Consider the following 18,364-nt stretch of genomic DNA (forward strand, 5'->3'; position numbering starts at 1 on the left):
GTTCTTGTTTTATTTCTAGCCCAATCAAGCATCCTTTTTGGAAAGTTCTTTCTCCAGTTTCAGAAATGTAGAGCCTAGTTATGCTTCTCATTCCTCCTAATACAAAAGATGTTTGTATTTAATATGAGGGAACCAAGTAGGTGAAAGATTCTGGACTCTGAAGTCAGCCTGGGCCTGAACCTTACTTCTGAAACTTGTTAGCCGTGTAATCTTCAGAAATTTAAATGTTTCTCCCTACGTTTGCTTATTCTGAAATAGTTGTTGAACTGCAGAAGGCATACGTATAGAATACTGGCAAAACTACCCTCTTAAGAATTAAACAAAATAATTTTAAAAACACAGACTGTGGAATATAGTGTGTACTGAATGTAATTTAGATTCTCTTCTATGTTAATCTGATTAATTATATTTTAAAATAGCACATTCACACTGTTTTACTTGAATACAGCTAAATGTGTGTATATATGGACCACATATACAAATATGGTCCCTTAAGATTATAATGGGGCCAGGCGCAGTGGCTCAGGCCTGTAATCCCAGCCCTTTGGGAGACCAAGGTGGGCAGATCATGAGGTCAAGTAATCGAGACCATCCTGGCCAGCATGGTGAAATCCCGTCTCTACTAAAAATACAAAAATTAGCTGGGCGTTGTGGCACGTGCCTGTAGTCCCAGCTACTTGGGAGGCAGGAGAATCGCTTGAACCCAAGAGGTGGAGGTTGCAGTAGGCTGAGATCGCACCACTGCTTTCCAGCCTGGCGACAGAGTGAGACACCGTCCCTGCCCCCGCAAAAAAAAAAAAAAAAAAAAAAAAGATTATCATGGTTCTGAAATATTTATATCACTTAGTGACAAAGTAGCCATTGTAACACCTTAGCATATCGCATTACTCACCTGTTTATGATGACGCTGATGTAAACAAACCTACTGGGCTGCCAGTCATATAAAAATATAGCACATATGTTTATATATAGTACATAGTCTTTGAAGATGATAATAAATGACTATATCTGGCTCATCTAGTTATTACTGTATGCTTTTTACAGTTATTTTAGAGTGTATTCCTTCTATTTATAAAAGAGAAAACGTAACTATTAAAGAGCCTCAAACAAGTTCATCAGGAGGTATTCCAAAAGCAGACCTTGTTATCATAGGAGAGGATAGCTCCATGATGTTATTGCCCCTGAAGACCCTTCAGTGGGGTAACATGTGGAGGTGGAAGACAGTGATATTGATGATCCTCTCAGTAGGCCTATGCTAATGGCTAATGTGTGTTTGTGTCTTAGTTCTTAAGAAAAAATCTTAAAAAGTATAAAAGGTAAAATAAAAAATTGAAAGTAGAAAAATTTGTGAGGATATAAATAAAAATATCTTCATATAGCTGTATAATATGTTTGTGTTGTAAGCTGTTATTACAAAAAGAGTCAAATTTTAAAAAATTAAAAAGTTATATAGTAATAAATTACAGTAAGCTATTATTTAAGAAAGAAAAATGTTTAAATAAATTTAGTGTAGTATAAATTTACCATGTTTATAAAGTCTGCAGTAATATACAGTCAAGTCCTAGACAATCTCATTCACTCAAAACTCACTCACTGACTCACTCTGAATGAGGCCATGTCCTGCAAGCTCCATTTATGGTAATTGGCCTCTTCAGGTGTTCAATTGTTTATCTTTTATATTCCATTTTTGTTGGACCTTTTGTATGTTTAGATACACACATAATTAACCATTGTATTACAGTTGCCTCCAGTATTTAGTATACTAACATGCTATACATGTTTATAGCCTAGGAGCAATAAGTTATAGGCTAGGTGTGTAGTAGGCTATGCCATCTAGGTTTGTGTAAGTCCACTCTGACGTTCACACAATGACGAAATTGCCTATGAGTTTCTCAGTAAGTTTCTCTGTCATTAAGCAACACATGATACTCTCTCTCTCCCTCTCTCTCTGTATATATATGTTTTTTTGTGTGTATACTGTGTGCATATATTGTGTATGTGTGTGGTATTGTTTGATTTTTGTGGTTTAAACATTTATAATATAAAAAAATGAGTATACATATACATGTATATGTGAATTATATTCAACTCCAACATTGGTCTGGGTGAGAGATACGTACTGGGAAAGAAAGAGCCCCTAAACTATAGAAATTTGTTATTGCCTGAGATATGGAAGACATGAGAAAAGTCAGTTTATGCTCATCACGTATTCAAATATTTTGTGCCTTGGTAGATCTCAGTTAGACTCCTGAAGTTTTGATTTAGCATTTCTCAATAACAAGTCTTTTAAATATATGTACCGTGTAAATTTTCTGGCAGACTCAACTGTTACTATATTTTATTTAATTTTTGCAGTATAAATATTTTCATCGTGTGGACATCATGTGGACAAAAAGACCAAAAGATAATGAATGAATGTTTGAAATAAGCATAAACAGTAGCTTACTTAGTAATGTCACTGATCTATATACTTCTATAATATATAATTATCTATATACTTCTTTAATATAAATATATTGTTGTAGCATAAAATACTTGTTTTCAATACATTGCCATTGCAGGCAAGAATTTTACCAATTAGATTTCTAGTGAGTATTTGTGTTGTATTACAACTAAATATGAGAATGGCTATTTTATTAAAGAGTAATATTTATTTATTACAAAATATCCTAAAGTCTTACAATATTTTCTAAAATCTTTAATTTGAAAAAGCTTAAAATTAATTTAACAAACTTTAAAAGTGAAACAACTTAGGGACTATACTGCAGTCTCATATCAGTAAAATTGGATGAATCTCATCTGTGAAATCATTTCTTTATTTCTTACTATTTACATTTGGAAACTTAAATTCTATGCTATAGTGTTGTGTATGCAAGACAATACTGAGTATGGTAAAATTTCTAGGACATTGTATAAAATGTGAAGATACAGTAACAATATGACTTTATTAAATGGAGTATCTGCATTTCATATACACCATGAAATGTGAAAACAAGGACCCAATATCATAATTTTGATATGCAATGACATTCTGCTTTAATTATTCCATTTAATTGTTTGTTCTTGACTATATTATATTTGAATGAGCCCTATAGCACTGAATAATGTTGGAGAGATTTTTCATCCAGTCTAAATTATTGAGTTCAAATATTTCAGTATACGTAAGATCACTCCATACTGTAACAAAGAAGTCCCTGAAATAGTGATTGAGAACTTTGGACTATTAATGTATGTTTAGGTTTCCTGTTGCTATCTAGCACACCTCTGCTACAAAATGAAGGAATAAATTGTCCTGTGAATTAATTTAAACAAGAAAAGTTAGATCCTTGAAAAAATTTATAACACATGAATATTATTTGCGAATAGATAGGAAAAAGATCAATAATCTTAAGACAGAATGAAGATTAGGGAAACCAATGATTATAGAGAAAAAAAGATAAAAAATTTTAAGACGGAAAAAGGACTAAGTTAGAAATACAATGTCTGTAAGGCATTTGGTGCATTTTATTTATTTATTTTATTTATTATTTCATTTATTTGTTCAATAAACACGAACTGTTTACTATATGCCAGATTTCAGATTAAGCAATTGTGTGGTAGGGTTGTTTTTTAATATATTCACACCTAGATTGCCAAAACGATTATTTCAGATGATAGCCCACTGAAGCTGGACTTAACAACAATCTCATAATTGAGAATTGTTGAGAAATGTGAGGGATTGCAGTGCTCTCATTTGTGTGTGTGTGTGTGTGTGTGTGAGAGAGAGAGAGAGAGAGAGAGCGAGATAACATGTATAGGTTATATATGTGTGTATTTAAAAATATTTATGCAATATCCTGTGTCTGTCCTATTAGTGTCATATACATGTGATATATCCATATATGTATCTATATCTATTAGTGTTACTGGAAGGACCAATATATATGCAAACTCCATAGAGTAATTAGAAGAGCTAGGGAGCTGAAGGTGCACTTAGTACGTAATTGATAATTAATGCAGTCAGGCCAGGGGAAGGCTAAATGAGCAGAGATGTTGCAGTAGTTATGTCTGTGAGGACAAGAAGTAGGTTATTGGGTACAGTTTAGGTAATTTTGGAATAATTTCTTTCAACGATATAATGGATTGTAAAATAGTTAAAAATATTTCATTTCATATTTGTTTCTTATTCACTCTCTGCATTATAGCTTTCAGAAATGATGAGGATTTTTGACAAAAGGGATTCTATACTAGGATCTTATTGTGTGTGTCACTGAACCATTCGATAATGTATTTAGAGATACTTATTACTTTGTTGATATTCCCATATTTAATTCACCTCATAGTACTTAAAGAAAACTTTATTTTGCCACATCCAGTTACAGAAACAAATTCAGGGAAGGATTTACTTCACACAGATATTTATCTGTAACACACTTGAAGTGTAATTATATTTTCACAAAATAAATTCTAAGATATGATTTCAAAACCACTTTATATAATGAATGACAACTCTACCGGCAAGTTAAGAAAAATATTTTTCCTATTAAATACAAAAATAAAATGGGTCATGAGTTTGAAAAATATACATAAAACATAAAGATGAATGTTTGCTGATTCACCAGGTTGTAAATTTTCATGAGCAGTTGTGCTTAAAACTTTGTTTAAATACCAGTTTAGCAAATTACTAGCATAAAATATCACAATTTACATATGACTGTGGGCTGTTAAGAGAATGGAGTATATTTGGATCAGCAGAAATTCTGTATGAAAAAGAAAGGTCCTCTCAAGTTCGTACAATTTGTCTCCACACATTTAGTGAAAAAGTCCAAAGTGTGCATTACTATATTCCAGTCTTATGTTTGACATATGTACTTAAATGATTGCAGCCATGGAAAAGAAAAAGAAGTTCTTGGTGATGATTGGCATGTATCATGATTCAGACAAAGACCTGTAAAAAAAAACCTGTCAGATTACCCAAAACCGTAGGAAACAAGTCATCGTTATTTCTAAAAGTTGCCAACATCAGCACTGATCCGAAATATGTCCGTTATTGGTGAAGAAACCGGATTGATGTTTTATCTGTCAAAAGATATCATGAACAGTAGTTTAAGTTTGCCACTTAGAAGAAATTTGGCAGTTCCTGTGAGGAGATAAAACTGCTTTTATGAATAGATAAAAAAAGGGAAGTCCCAATTGCTTACTCAGTCCTTGTGCTTAAAATAATGAAGAGTCCAATTAGCATATTCTTTCATCCCCTTTTCTAAATACTAATGTTGAAGCAAAAAGAGATGTTCATATAATCATGTATTTCTGTCCTTGGTGTACAGCATTGAATTAATGATGTCAGGAATACAGACTAAGGAAATACATTCAGCAATTCCACTGAAGAAGCTTACAGTGCAGTAAAAATAAAGATAAATGCATTACATTCAGTGTTGACAGCCAAAATAGAGGTCAGTGATTACCGGTAGGAGAGAGCAGGTTGAAGTACTTCAAAGGCAGTTTACTGAAAGAAGGGAGGCTCTAGAGAGATGTAGGAAGGTAGAAGAGAGATGAAAAGCTCCAGTATTATCCAGAGTACAGCTAGTTTGTCTGGCCTTCTTCTCTGCTTTGCTAAATATGTTTTAATTAATCAGCACTCTTCCCTCTTGAAAACATTTTCGTTTGCTTTATTTTTTTTGCTGAGGTTATTATTTATTGTTAGATTCAAAACATTGAATTGCCACAGTTTGTCTTTGCTATGCCTGCGTTGCTTGATATAACATACATGAATTAAGCATTAATGAATTAGATCTTTTAAGAGTAGTTTTCTCTACAGTTACCGACATGACATGATAATAATAGTTTCTTGTTTGTACTTTTGTTTCTATTTGTTTGCTGAGTGTCAGGAACCGTTCTCAGAATTTACATGTGTTATCTATGTAATCATTACTAAAACGTTAAAGATAAATCACCATCATCACTGCTATTTTTCAGATAAACAAATTGAAGTGAGAAAAATTTAAGTAAATACAAAAGTTTCACATTTAGCAAGGTGGGACTGAAATACAATGCTATTTTTTTACTCCCAGAGTCTTGTGTTCTAGCTAATAATTAGTACAGTGGGACCAGTTTGGGTTCTGATGGCCCCAGTTTTCTCCTGGCCCAGTCTGTCTTGATTAGACCAATGCAATGGATGAGAATTAATAACGATTCCTGGAATCACTGCAAGTGTACTTGGAAGTCTCAACCAACATCCCAGGACCTAGAAAAAAAATCTATTTATATTTAGCAAGACTGGACAGCTGCCACCAGGTGGCACTAAATTCAGTTAAAACTAGATGGCTGCAGTAGCATCCCTGATCATCCTTGGCTGGGCAAACTCAGCCTTATTTTTGCAGTACTGTAACTTACAGAATTGAAATATTTGCACTCCAATTGTCTTGCTATGATGGAATTTTCTGTATTTTTATTTGACATTGAAAAAATCTTGAAAATAGAGTATTACAATTTCATGGATGATTACAAATACTTTTTTGGAAAAACTATAGAAGTTTGACCTTTTGAAACAAAATGTTAGATTTGCAAAGAAGTTGGAAAGCCACTACTTTTAAATGTAAGGAATGACTGAATTACCTTTGCAAGATATTTGCAAAGAAGAATTGATATTGCCTGACCTTTCTAGTGAGTAACATAACCCCGAGAGACTAACTGGACTACCTTTGGTCAGATGACAGAAGTTAGCAGTTATCAAATGAGTCAAAATCTGTGTTTTCACAACTTTTTTGTTTCTCTACAAGGTTCTAATTTTAGAAACATCATAAAACCAAATGAGGCAATTACAAATTAACTTTTCTTCAGATTTTTTAAACCTATTATGATTTTTAGTTAAGTTTAAGTTAATTTATTGCAACTTCCATGCTTGTTATTTATTTTTTAATTGATTTTCTTATTGAAGAAATGTTAATTGAGTGATTACTCTATGCCTGGTGTTAGGGGTCAAATAGTGAATCAAACAGATAAAAACTTTACCAATGTAGGGTTTACTCTCATGTGAAGAAAAGACAGTTCACAGATAAATAAATAGAGTGACTATCAATTGTGTTAGTTTTATACATGCAACATGTAAGGGCTTAAGGTAACTATAACTACAAAAGTTGATTGAATTTGTATCATATACCAGGCACTATCTTAAATGCACTGTTGTATTTAATTCTCATAACAGCCTTGTTTGAGTTTTGTTTTACTCCAAAACAATCCTTGGTTTTGGCAATTCACTAGAAAAACTCAGAGGACTCAGAAAGCCTGTGGTATTTATGGATACTGTTCATTCAGGGAAAAGATACAGATCAAAAGGGCAAAGGGAAATGGCAGACGGGGCAAATAGAAGCCAGACATACATTTCTCAGTGTCTCTTTCCAGTGTAATGACACTAGGACACACTTAATTTTCCCCTAAATGATGAATGACAGCACATGCAAAGTGCTGTCCACTAGAGTAGTTCCTCTGAGCTTTGGTGTCCAGAAGTTTTATCAGAGTCCCTTACCTAAGCATTTAGCACCCTCTAGACTGATTGAGCTACTCACTCCAGCCTCCTTCCAGAGCAAAAACAGATGTTCACATTAAATCACATGGTTTATCCAACTGCTGCTCTGACCAAAGGCCTCAGGCATGCAAGTACTGGTGGCCAACATAAATACAGTGTGGCCCAGGGCCTCAAGCATACATAACCACGCATACTCTTACCAGGGAGAATATTCTAAGGAATAGGTTGTCTCTGAAAAGTCAACCAATTCTTTCTTTGGAATGTGCAGAGTTGGGGTAACCGAGGCCTGCTCATTTTTTACCTATTCCACCCATCTGGCCCTTGGCATACACTCTCTTACAATAAAACTATCATATTTTCCTGAGCATTTATATTTATTATAACATTTATATTTTAATCACATTTATATTTAATCACAGAACAAATCAGTAAAAATTACAGGTGTATTTTCCCTGCCTTCCCAAATGAATTGGCCCTTGTACATATTCAGGATATTGTTATAAGTCATTACAATTCATTATCTCTGGGTTATAAGTCAGTTGGGGTCAAAGCAGTCTTTCTGCCTTGGTCACAGGCTTGTGCTAAGATTGCTATAATTTAATTTGACTATGCTATGAGAGCTCCCCATAACCTTTCCTGTTTAATGATGGGGCCATTCTCCAAGGGAATTGGGACCCCCCCTGTGATGCCTATTGCTTTATTCCCTGAGAAACCCATTGTATTTTTCAGGTCTGCTTAATAGCTTTTCAGGCACCAAAACAAGGCAATACATATTTGTACAAAGAACACTTTGGCATTTAGGGCATACAGCTTCCTGTTTAGTACATTATAACCTGGAGCGCCTTTAAGCATTTAGTCATCAAGACTTATATTATTTATTTATTTAATTTTTTGAGACGGAGTCTCGCTCTGTCGCCCAGGCTGGAGTGCAGTGGCGCCATCTCAGCTCACTGCAACCTCCGCCTCCCAGGTTCAAGCAATTCTCCTGCCTCAGCCTCCTGAGTAGCTGGGATTACAGGCGCCCACCACCACACCCAGATAATTTTTGTATTTTTAGTGGAGACGGGGTTTCACCATGTTGGTCAAGCTGGTCTCGAACCCCTGACCTCGTGATCCATCTGCCTCAGCCTCCCAAAGTGCTGGGATTACAGGCGTGAGCCACCGCGCCTGGCCTGGTCATCAAGACTTATACAATGATAAGTTTCCCAGAAGTTGTATACCATCATATTCTCTGATGGGCCAGTGGGGAGTAGTTTCTTGAAATATCTTTTCAAATGATATCATTTGCAATGGATGTAACCAGAACAATAAAAGTCAGGAGACTCTTGCTAGAATTGCTACAATTCCACTCAGTCATTAAAAGTTACTTACTTTTAATATTATGCATTGCTAGAATTCCACCCAGTCATTAAAAGTTATTGCAGATCATCATCACATTGTGTGACCACATTGTTACCCAGAATGATGCCTCTAGGTTTACCAGATTTTTATTTGAATTTGCTAGGTTCAAATAAAACCACTCTCTTCCTGCTACATGGATTCCCAAGCAGTAATTTGTCTTTCAACATATTGCATCTCTCTCAAAAAGTTTGGTGGAATAGAATCTTTCTGGTCAGTCACAAAATTCAGACTAAACGCCATTTCATCAACTTATATTGATAACCTGTATACAAATATTTAAATATTTTACCATAACCTGCTGACTACCCTTCTCTAAGTATTGCTTTATCTCCAAATTATGCTACTAGTTTTGTTGTTTTATGTCCTTTCTCTTTCTTTTATGTGATTAACCTTTATGTAAATGGCTTTCTAGATTTTTTTAATTGTGTTTTGGGGGTGATCTGGGAATTACTACTGGGTGAGTGGGTGGGAATTAAAGTGAACGTTCCTGTGTTGTTTGCAGAGAGGACTGCCAGTTTTCTCTCTCTCTCTCTCTTACCCTCCCCTTGAAATCTATTGTGCTTTATTATCAGATTGCTAAAAATTTTAGCCATGATTAGATGTAGATTTTGAAGAAAAAAAGGATAATCCAATATATCTGTTTACTTCTATATAATGATTTACTCTTTGGTTTTAGTTTGAATAGCATAAAAGAGATATTTATAATATATTTTTCTTAAAATTTTATAAGCTTGAACTTCAGGAAACAGAAAAAGAAGAGCACATTTACCTAAAGTAAGCATAATAAAACAAATACATCAATGAAATTTAAAACAGGAAATCAAGAGAGAAAAATCAATGTTTAATAAGATTAGATAAGAGTAATAAGATTGACAAACTTCATTCCATTCGGGGTTCCTCAGAAAATAGAAAAAAGAAACAGATGATTGATATCAGGAATGAAAGTGGAGGCATCACTACAGATCTTATGGACATTAAATCATAAAGGAATATTGTAAAAATTATCTGCTTACGAATTTTATAACCTACACAAAACACACCAATTCTTTGAATGACACAATCTTCCAGAACTCACAAAAGAAACAGATTATCTGACTAGGCCCTTATTAAATAAATTGAATCCGTAAGTAATACAAAATAGAGAGTGCCAATCCCATATAAGTTCATGGGTGAATTATACCAAACATTGAAGGAAGTAATTACACTAATTCTCCATAATCTCTTTCAAAGTATAGAAGCAGAGGGAATCCATCCTAACTAATTATATATGGTCAGCATTACCCTAATACTAAATTACATGAAGATATTATAAGAAAAAAAACTACAGTCCAACATAGCGCATAAACATAGACGCAAAAATCCTCAACAAAATATTAGCAAATAGCATCCAACAATATATAAAAATAATTTCACTTCACAACCAAGTGGGACTTACTCTGGGTGTGTAAGTCTGGTTCAACATTTGAAAATCAATGATTACATTTCCTCATATCAGCAGGCTAAAGAAGGAAAACACAGGATCCTAGATACAGAAAAAAAATCTAATAAAATCCAACACCCATTCATGATAATAATTCTCAGCAAACAAACAATAGAGGGTAACTTCATCAGCTTGATAAAGAACATCTACCAAAACCTACAGCTAACACCATACTTGGTGTTAAATTAGAGCCTTCCCATTAAGATTCGGGAGTAAGCTCAGGATACCCCTTCTCATTAGCGCTTTTCATCATTGTACTGGAAGTCCTTGCTATGCAATAAAAAAATAGAAGAAAGGAAAAGACATACAGACTGGGAAGGAATAAATAAAACTGTCTTTCTTCACAGATGACAGGGGTGTTTATTTAAAAAATCCAAAGAATCAGCAACAGAAACAACAAAAGCTTTCTAGAATTAATAAGCAATTATAGCAACGTTGAAGATTATAAGGTTAATGTGTGTCAATTACTTTCTTACATATTAGCAATAACCAAATAAAATTTGAAACTAAAACACATTACTATATTAATACTTTCCAAAATGAAATATTAGAGTATAAATCTAAAAAAGTCTAAGAGCCATATGAAGACAACTACAAAACTATGATGAATGATATCAAAGAAGAACTAAATAAATTCAGATACATTCTTAGCTTATGTGTAGGAAATCTGAATATTGTCAGGATGCCAGTTTTTTCCGACTTTATCTATAGATTCAACATAATCTCAATAAAATCTTAGCAAGTTACTCTGTAGCTATCAAGAAATGGATAGCTAAAGTTCATGTGGAGAGGCAAAAGACCCAGAATGACCAATTCAATATTGAAGCAGAAGAACAAAGTTGGAAGACTCCATTATTAGACTTTAAGATTTACTATCTATCTGCAGTACAGACAGTGTTGTTTTGAGAAGAGGATACACAAATAGATCAATGAAACCGAGTAGAGATTCCAGAAGTAGACCCACATCATTATAGTCAGCTGATCTTTGATAAAGGGGCAAAGGTAATATACTGGAACAAATACAGTTTTAACAACAAATGATATTGGAGCAACTAGATATCCACTTGCAAAAACTGAATCTAGACAACGACCATAAATCCTTCACAAAAATTAATTCAAAATGGATCGATCATAGCCCTACATATAAAATGTAAATCTATAAAACTCATAGAAAGAAGATAACAGGAAAAGATCTACATGACCTTGTGCGTCATAATGACATTTTAGGTACACCAAAGGCACAATCTGTGAAAGAAATATTTGATAATCTGGACTTCATTACAACTGAAAATTATTTCTCTTGAAAGACCCTGTCAGGAGAATGAGAAGTGAAGCCACAGACTGAGAAAAAAATATTTGCACAAGATACATCTGATAAAGAATTGTTATCCAAAATATACAAATAACTCTTAAAATTCAACAATAAGAAAATCAATAACTTGATTAAAAATGGTCAAAACCCTGAGCAGACACCTCACCAAAGAAAATATACAGACAGCCAGGCATGGTGGCTCATGCCGGTAATCCCAGCACTTTGGGAGGCTGAGACTGGAGGATAACTGGAGCCCAAAAGTTTGAAACCAGCCTGGGCAACATGGTGAAACTCATTCTCTGCAAATAAAAAATAAAATATAAAAAGTAGCCTGATGTGGTGGTGCACACCTTTAGTCCCAGCTACTCAGGAGTCTGAGGTGGGAGGATCACTTGACCCCAGGGAAGTCGAGGCTGCAGTGAGCCAAGATCATGCCACTGCACTGAAGCCTGGGTGAGGGTGAGACCCCGTCTCAAAAAAATAAAATAAAATATACAGACAGCAAATAAGCATATGAAAAGATACTCAACATTATATGTCATTAGAGAATTATAAATTAAAACAATGAGATACCACAGCACCCTTATTATAGTGGCCAAAATCCAAAACACTTGACAACAAAAAGTGCTAGTGAGGGTGTGGAACAAGATGAACATTCATTCATTGGTGGCGTGAATGGAAAATAGTACAGCCACTTTGGAAAACTGCTTGGCACTTTCTTACAAAACTAAGCATATTCTTAATATATGATCCAGCAGTTTTACTCCTTGGTATTACCCATATTAATTAAAAACTTGTGGCTGCACAAAAACCTATGTGTGAACATTTATAGTGACTTTATTTAGGATGTCCTGTAGATTAATTAGTAAATGGTAATACATCCAGATAATGGAATATTATTCAGCACCAAAAAGAAATGAGCAGTCAAATAATGAAAAGTCATGGAGGAAACTTAAGTGCATATTACCAAGTAAAGAAGCCAATCTGAAAAGACTACCTACTATATGATTCCAAGTATATGAGACTCTAGAAAAGGCGAAACTCTGGAGACAGCAAAATGATCAGTGGTTTCCAGGGTTTGCAAGGGAAAGGATGAACAAGGGGAACACAGAGGCTATTTAGGGCAGTGGAATTACTCTGTTTGATACTTCAGAGGCTATTTAGGGCAGTGGAATTACTCTGTTTGATACTTAAGTGGTGGATACACATGTCATTACATGTTTACCAAAATCCATGGAATATATATTCTGAGTGAACCTTAATGTAAGCCATAGACTTTGCATGATGTTGATGTATCAATGTAGGTTCATCAATTGTAACAAATGCATCACTGTGGCATAGGGTGTTCCTAGAGGGGGAAGGCTGTGCTTGGTGTGGGGACAGGACTATATGGGAACTCTCTGCACTTTCTTGTCAGCTTTGCTGTGAACTTGAAACAGCTCTGAAAAATCACATTTATTGATTGCTAAAAAAAAATCTTACGAGTTGTGAACTTCTGCCTTTCATTTAAAGGGTTTTGGAAACACTTTTCAGCTTTAAATTTGATATTGTAATAGATTACACAGTCAATTAGACAAGGGTGTGGTAATACATTTATAATGTGATACTTTCAGCCACTGTTATGATTAATTGCCATGCATTAAACATTGGCTGAGAAATGACACTTGAAAATGATGATGGGATTATTACTATTAAGCAGGTTCTAAGCTGGGGTATGACAAGGACTTGTAGCATGTTTTCTTAAGGAACTATTCCAAACTGCAAATGCCTATGCAGCAATGTTCAGTAAAAAGATGAAGCATATACAATTTAGAAAAAAAATTAGTTAGAACTAAACTGTAATGAACACTCATGTTTGCTAGGCACTGATAGTAAGAGGATTTGCATGAATAATGTTATTTAATCCTTCCTTTATCTCTATTTGGTAGGGTATATTTTGTCTTGTTCTGATATTGAGAAAACTGTGAGGTACTCAGAGGTAAATAAATTGCTCTAAGTCACACAGAAAATGTTGAAGTCAGGTGTCAAATGGTCTCGCCTCTGGAGTGTACCTTGTAGCACTTTTCTCATACTGGTTCCCACTTTGCTGTGTTGTTTTTCTTAACCACCCTTGACTGCCACAGACTGGAATAGCGAGGGCACTGAGTTTTGAAGAAAATATTTGATGCTACCATTTTTCGAGGTCAGTAGGCATCTGACAAGATTGATGGGCAAAGAAACAAAACAATAAGGAATATTTTGAAAATCTTTTCTGTAGCTAAAAGGTAGTAGAGTACAGTTGACTGAATTACAACACAGGATAAATTATTGTACTCGAGAATGCTAATGGGGATAGAATCAAAGGTCAATATTCAATCAACAGAATTATTTTTTTTCGCTTGGTAGGTTAAATGGAAGGAATTATGCTTATAGTGCTATAGCTTGTACATTATTTATATTTCCAAATTGCAAGAACTTCAGTCCCTTATGTTTTAAAAAGCCTAATCACTGTAAGCAAAATAAATAAATTTTATGTCTTTTATTCTCAAATAACCTTAATAAATCAGCATAACACACATGGGCCGTGGCTTTTCCACATTTTGACTTTTTCCCTCATCAAATATAGATCGTATTTTTTTTCCTTTTTTTTTCTGTGTAGTGCCCTATTTAATGGGCATTTGTTTCCAATTGTTTTCTGACAGAGGAATGACAATATCATCAGTTTGGTAAATTAAGAGGAAAAAAATAACAGATTTTCACATACTGGAACCTCAGGCCAAAAATTTTAAAAAAGTTTTTAGATGCACTAGTACCACCCTTATTTAAGAATATTATAATATTTGTAAGATTTTACAAACCTTTAAACCATAAAATGAACTTCCTTAGACATGTGTTTCATTTTGACCTAACATGTTTGAATCATGAGATTTTTTTAAATGTCTTTTTTTCTAAACTTTTTATTCTAGTCATGTGCCATCTGTAAGTCTGAAAAGTTCTGTAAAATGACACTTTGAAATAACTCTTTCTTAGCATATACTTTACATGTACATTGCATATTGCATAGTTTTAGTCATATATAACTATATAATCACTTGATTGCCATTTATAAAGTTTGGCATAATTATATGTGAGAAGCAAGTGCATTGGTTTAAAAGTATTTCAGCATTTAACTGGATAAAGTGTTTTCTCTCACTTACTAAATGACACTATCAATTTTATCTAGAGCTGCAGGCGATTCATTAATACTTTAGTCATTGAATATATGACATTTAAAATATCTAACTGAAAATTGGACACTTATATACTGCATCAAACATGCTATTGGCTGAGATTTTTCTTAAAATTTACGGACATTTGTAGTCTCTTCACATATACTTCTCAACTTATTTTCCAAATGTATATTTTATAAAGAAGAACTACTAAAGAAATAAAAAATAAAATATTTTTGTTTATTTCACTTTTCCTGTTTGATCTTTTACTGCTTTAAAAATTTACCCTGTAATATTATTTATGAGACTCAATAAGGGTGGACTTGACTAATAGTTATAGTGTGAAATGTATCTTCACTTCTTGCAAGGGACTTTGAGAGTGCAGAGTACTGTAAATAATTAATGTAACATTATGCCTGAAGCATAGAGGGTATTCAAATGTTGTAGAAATGAATTAGAAAAATTATTCTTTTTTTGTGTATTTAGTAACACACAAGAAAATTTAACTACTGATGGTAGAAAGATATCCCAGGGAATTATTTGTAGTTAGTCGCTAATTCCTTGGTGTTCATTGGAAAGAAAGTGGACAATGTTCAATGGAATTAAATGTGACAAGTAATGTTATGAAGAGTTATATATAGTATTATACTTCAGAGCAGTTGCATTTCAGAGTAATACAGACTTGCTTAGAGGCACATTAATAGACTTTTTTTTCCGTTTCATTTATAAGGTTGTCAATAGCAATGAACCTTGTATTTAGTTAGAAGTGTACTACAGCAGTGAAGTCTGAAATAATGTATTTTCTGCACCTTCACTTAGTGAACCTTGAAAGACAGAGTAGTGAATGACCATGAGAGTATTCTTATGGAACATGATAAATTGAGTTTATTTAGTTGTTTCCATAGATTTCCTTAGGGTAAGGCAAGAACTTATCTCTAAAGGAAATGCCATAAAACCTCTTTTGAGAGAGGCATAGACAGTTGGATGTAAATACACTCATATCCTGCTGTATTAAATCCTGAATCATCCTACATCTTTGGAATAACGATTAGCATGCTTAGATAAATAAACATCCCAGATACGCTGCAAACTATCTGTCATATATGTCATTTTTTATCAATGAGACCTCTGATGAAAATTGAGGATACAGCATAAAGATTCTGTGTGGCATAATTAGCATACCCAGAGGCTTGAAGGGTTGCAAGACCTAGGATTGGCATACAGGTGTGAAAATTAGAGGTTTAAATAAAACCTGTTTTTTTTGAGATGGAGTTTTGCTCTTGTCACCCAGGCTGGAGTGCAGTGGCGCAATCTCAGCTCACTGCAACCTCCGCCTCCCGAGTTCAAGCGATTCTCCTGCCTCAGCCTCCCAAGTAGCTGGGATTATGAGCGTGCGCCACTACGCCCAAATTTTTGTATTTTAGTAGATACGAGGTTTCGCCATGTTGGCCAAGCTGGTCTCGAACTACTGACCTCAGATCGTGATCTGCCTGCTTCAGCCTCCCCAAGTGCTGGGATTACAGGTGTGAGCCGCTGCGCCCGGCCAACAAAACCTTTCTTTAAAGAGTCAGCCATCCATTCCTTTGCATGGATCATATTATGTGATAGGAGTACTAGATTTAACAAATAAAACACAAGATGCCTAGTTAAATTTAAATTTCCGATATGTGATGAATGCTTTCTTTGAACAGTATAAGTGTCTTTCACGCAATATTTGGAACATATTTCTAGGAAAAAATATTAGTTTTTATCTGAAAAACAAATTGAACTGGATATCCTGTATTTTCTCTAGCAAGCCTAGAGTGAGACAGCTTGGGACAGACAAGGATCAGCATCATTTTTGCCACATGACTAGTGCTGTCTAAGGGATAATGAATTTCCCACAGACTATGTTTCTGGAAGGCAATAAGTATAAATTTTATTTTTAAATTGAATTATAACAGGAAATATTTGCTGAGTGCCTACTTGATATAAGAAATCCTGTTAGGTGCTTGTCAGGGAACAAATAAAATTACTGCCTTTAGGGAGAAAACAAGTTTAGCTAGGAGACAGGAAATTAAAAAAAATAAATAAATACCAGTAATACAATTACAAATAAAGAAAATTGTTATGAGAAAAGAGAGCTATCTTTAAATAGAAAGGCCAGGGAAGGGTTAACTGAGAGGATATGTTTTGAGCTGAGTAGTGAAGATAAAGAATGATCTGAGATAGTCATGTCCAAAGCTAAGAAAAGAGCTTTCTAAGGAATGGGAATCTATACATAATAATACCGTAAATCAAGAAAGAACTTGACATGGAGCGTAATGGATAATTATTTCTAGAACATAGTGAAAAATTATATAGATCCTTGCAAGTCACAGTAATAAAGTTTTTTTTTTCTTTAAAAAGAAAAAGGATGGCTTGAAACAGAAAAATAACATAATTTGATATGTCTTTTTAGATGAGTCTGGTTAACAGAATAGATGGTAGAAGAGCAAGATCACAAACTGGGAAACAAGTCAAGATGTAAATGCAGTAATCCGGGGTCAGTGGGAGGGGAAGGCTGATGATGGTAGACTTGAAAAACTAGGGTGGTGGCCAGGTACCGTGGCTCACGCCTGTAATTCCAGCAGTTTGGGAGGCCGAGCCAGGAAGATCATGAGGACAAGAGATCGAGACCATCCTGGCCAACATGGTGAAACCCTGTCTCTACTAAAAATACAAAAATTATCTGGGCATGGTGGCATGCACCTGTCTTCCAAGCTACTCAGGAGGCTGAGGCAGGACAATCACTTGAACCTGGGAGGTGGAGGTTGCAGCAGGTTGAGATCGCGCCACTGCACTCCAGCCTGGGCTACAGAGCGAGACTCCGTCTCAAAAATAAATAAATAAATAAATAAATAAATAAATAAATAAATAAATAAATAAAACAGGGTGGTAACATTAAAGATAGCAAGAAGTGGATTAATTTAAGGTTTGCTTTGGAATTAGTGAGGAGGGCATGTAGAAACCGTTAAGGGTTTAGTTGTTAGGTCTGATAGAAAATGAGAATGAATCAGGCTGATTCTGTATTTTAGCTGAGAGTACCTAGTGTATTTATTCAGAGAAGGAAGCCATGGAGAGAAGAGATTTGTGAAGTAAAATTCAGTGTTAGTGATCAGTAGTGACAAACCGATTTGTACTGTGGTAGGTATCCACATTACTTCTGGATAGATTCCTAAAATGAATAACCTAACATTTCCATCTGATCCCCAAAACAACCAATTTTATGTGTTTAACCTTTTGTTTCCTTCCTTGTCCCCAGAAGACTAATTCTCTGCAGAAAATGTGGTTTAAAACAGAAATGCCTGCATTAACTTTCACTTTCAGAAACGTCCAGCATTTATTCTAAAAAAGTGCATTAGATGTTCTGTGAGTTACCAAGAATACAGAAAACTAAAAAGAAAGAAAGGAAAAAGAAAGAAAAGCATTAGGGTAGCTGAGATACCACTGTGACAAAC

General features: G+C 34.4%; 1 protein-coding gene across 4 annotated transcripts in view; it reads left to right on the forward strand.

Annotated features, from left to right (window-relative positions):
• NCAM2 (neural cell adhesion molecule 2) overlaps positions 1-18,364 on the forward strand; it is a 548,173-nt gene that overhangs the window by 153,470 nt on the left and 376,339 nt on the right. The gene's annotated exons all lie outside the window — the stretch shown is intronic.

Source organism: Pan troglodytes, chromosome 22, assembly GCF_028858775.2.
Source record: "Pan troglodytes isolate AG18354 chromosome 22, NHGRI_mPanTro3-v2.0_pri, whole genome shotgun sequence".
NCBI classification, from domain to species: domain Eukaryota; kingdom Metazoa; phylum Chordata; class Mammalia; order Primates; family Hominidae; genus Pan; species Pan troglodytes.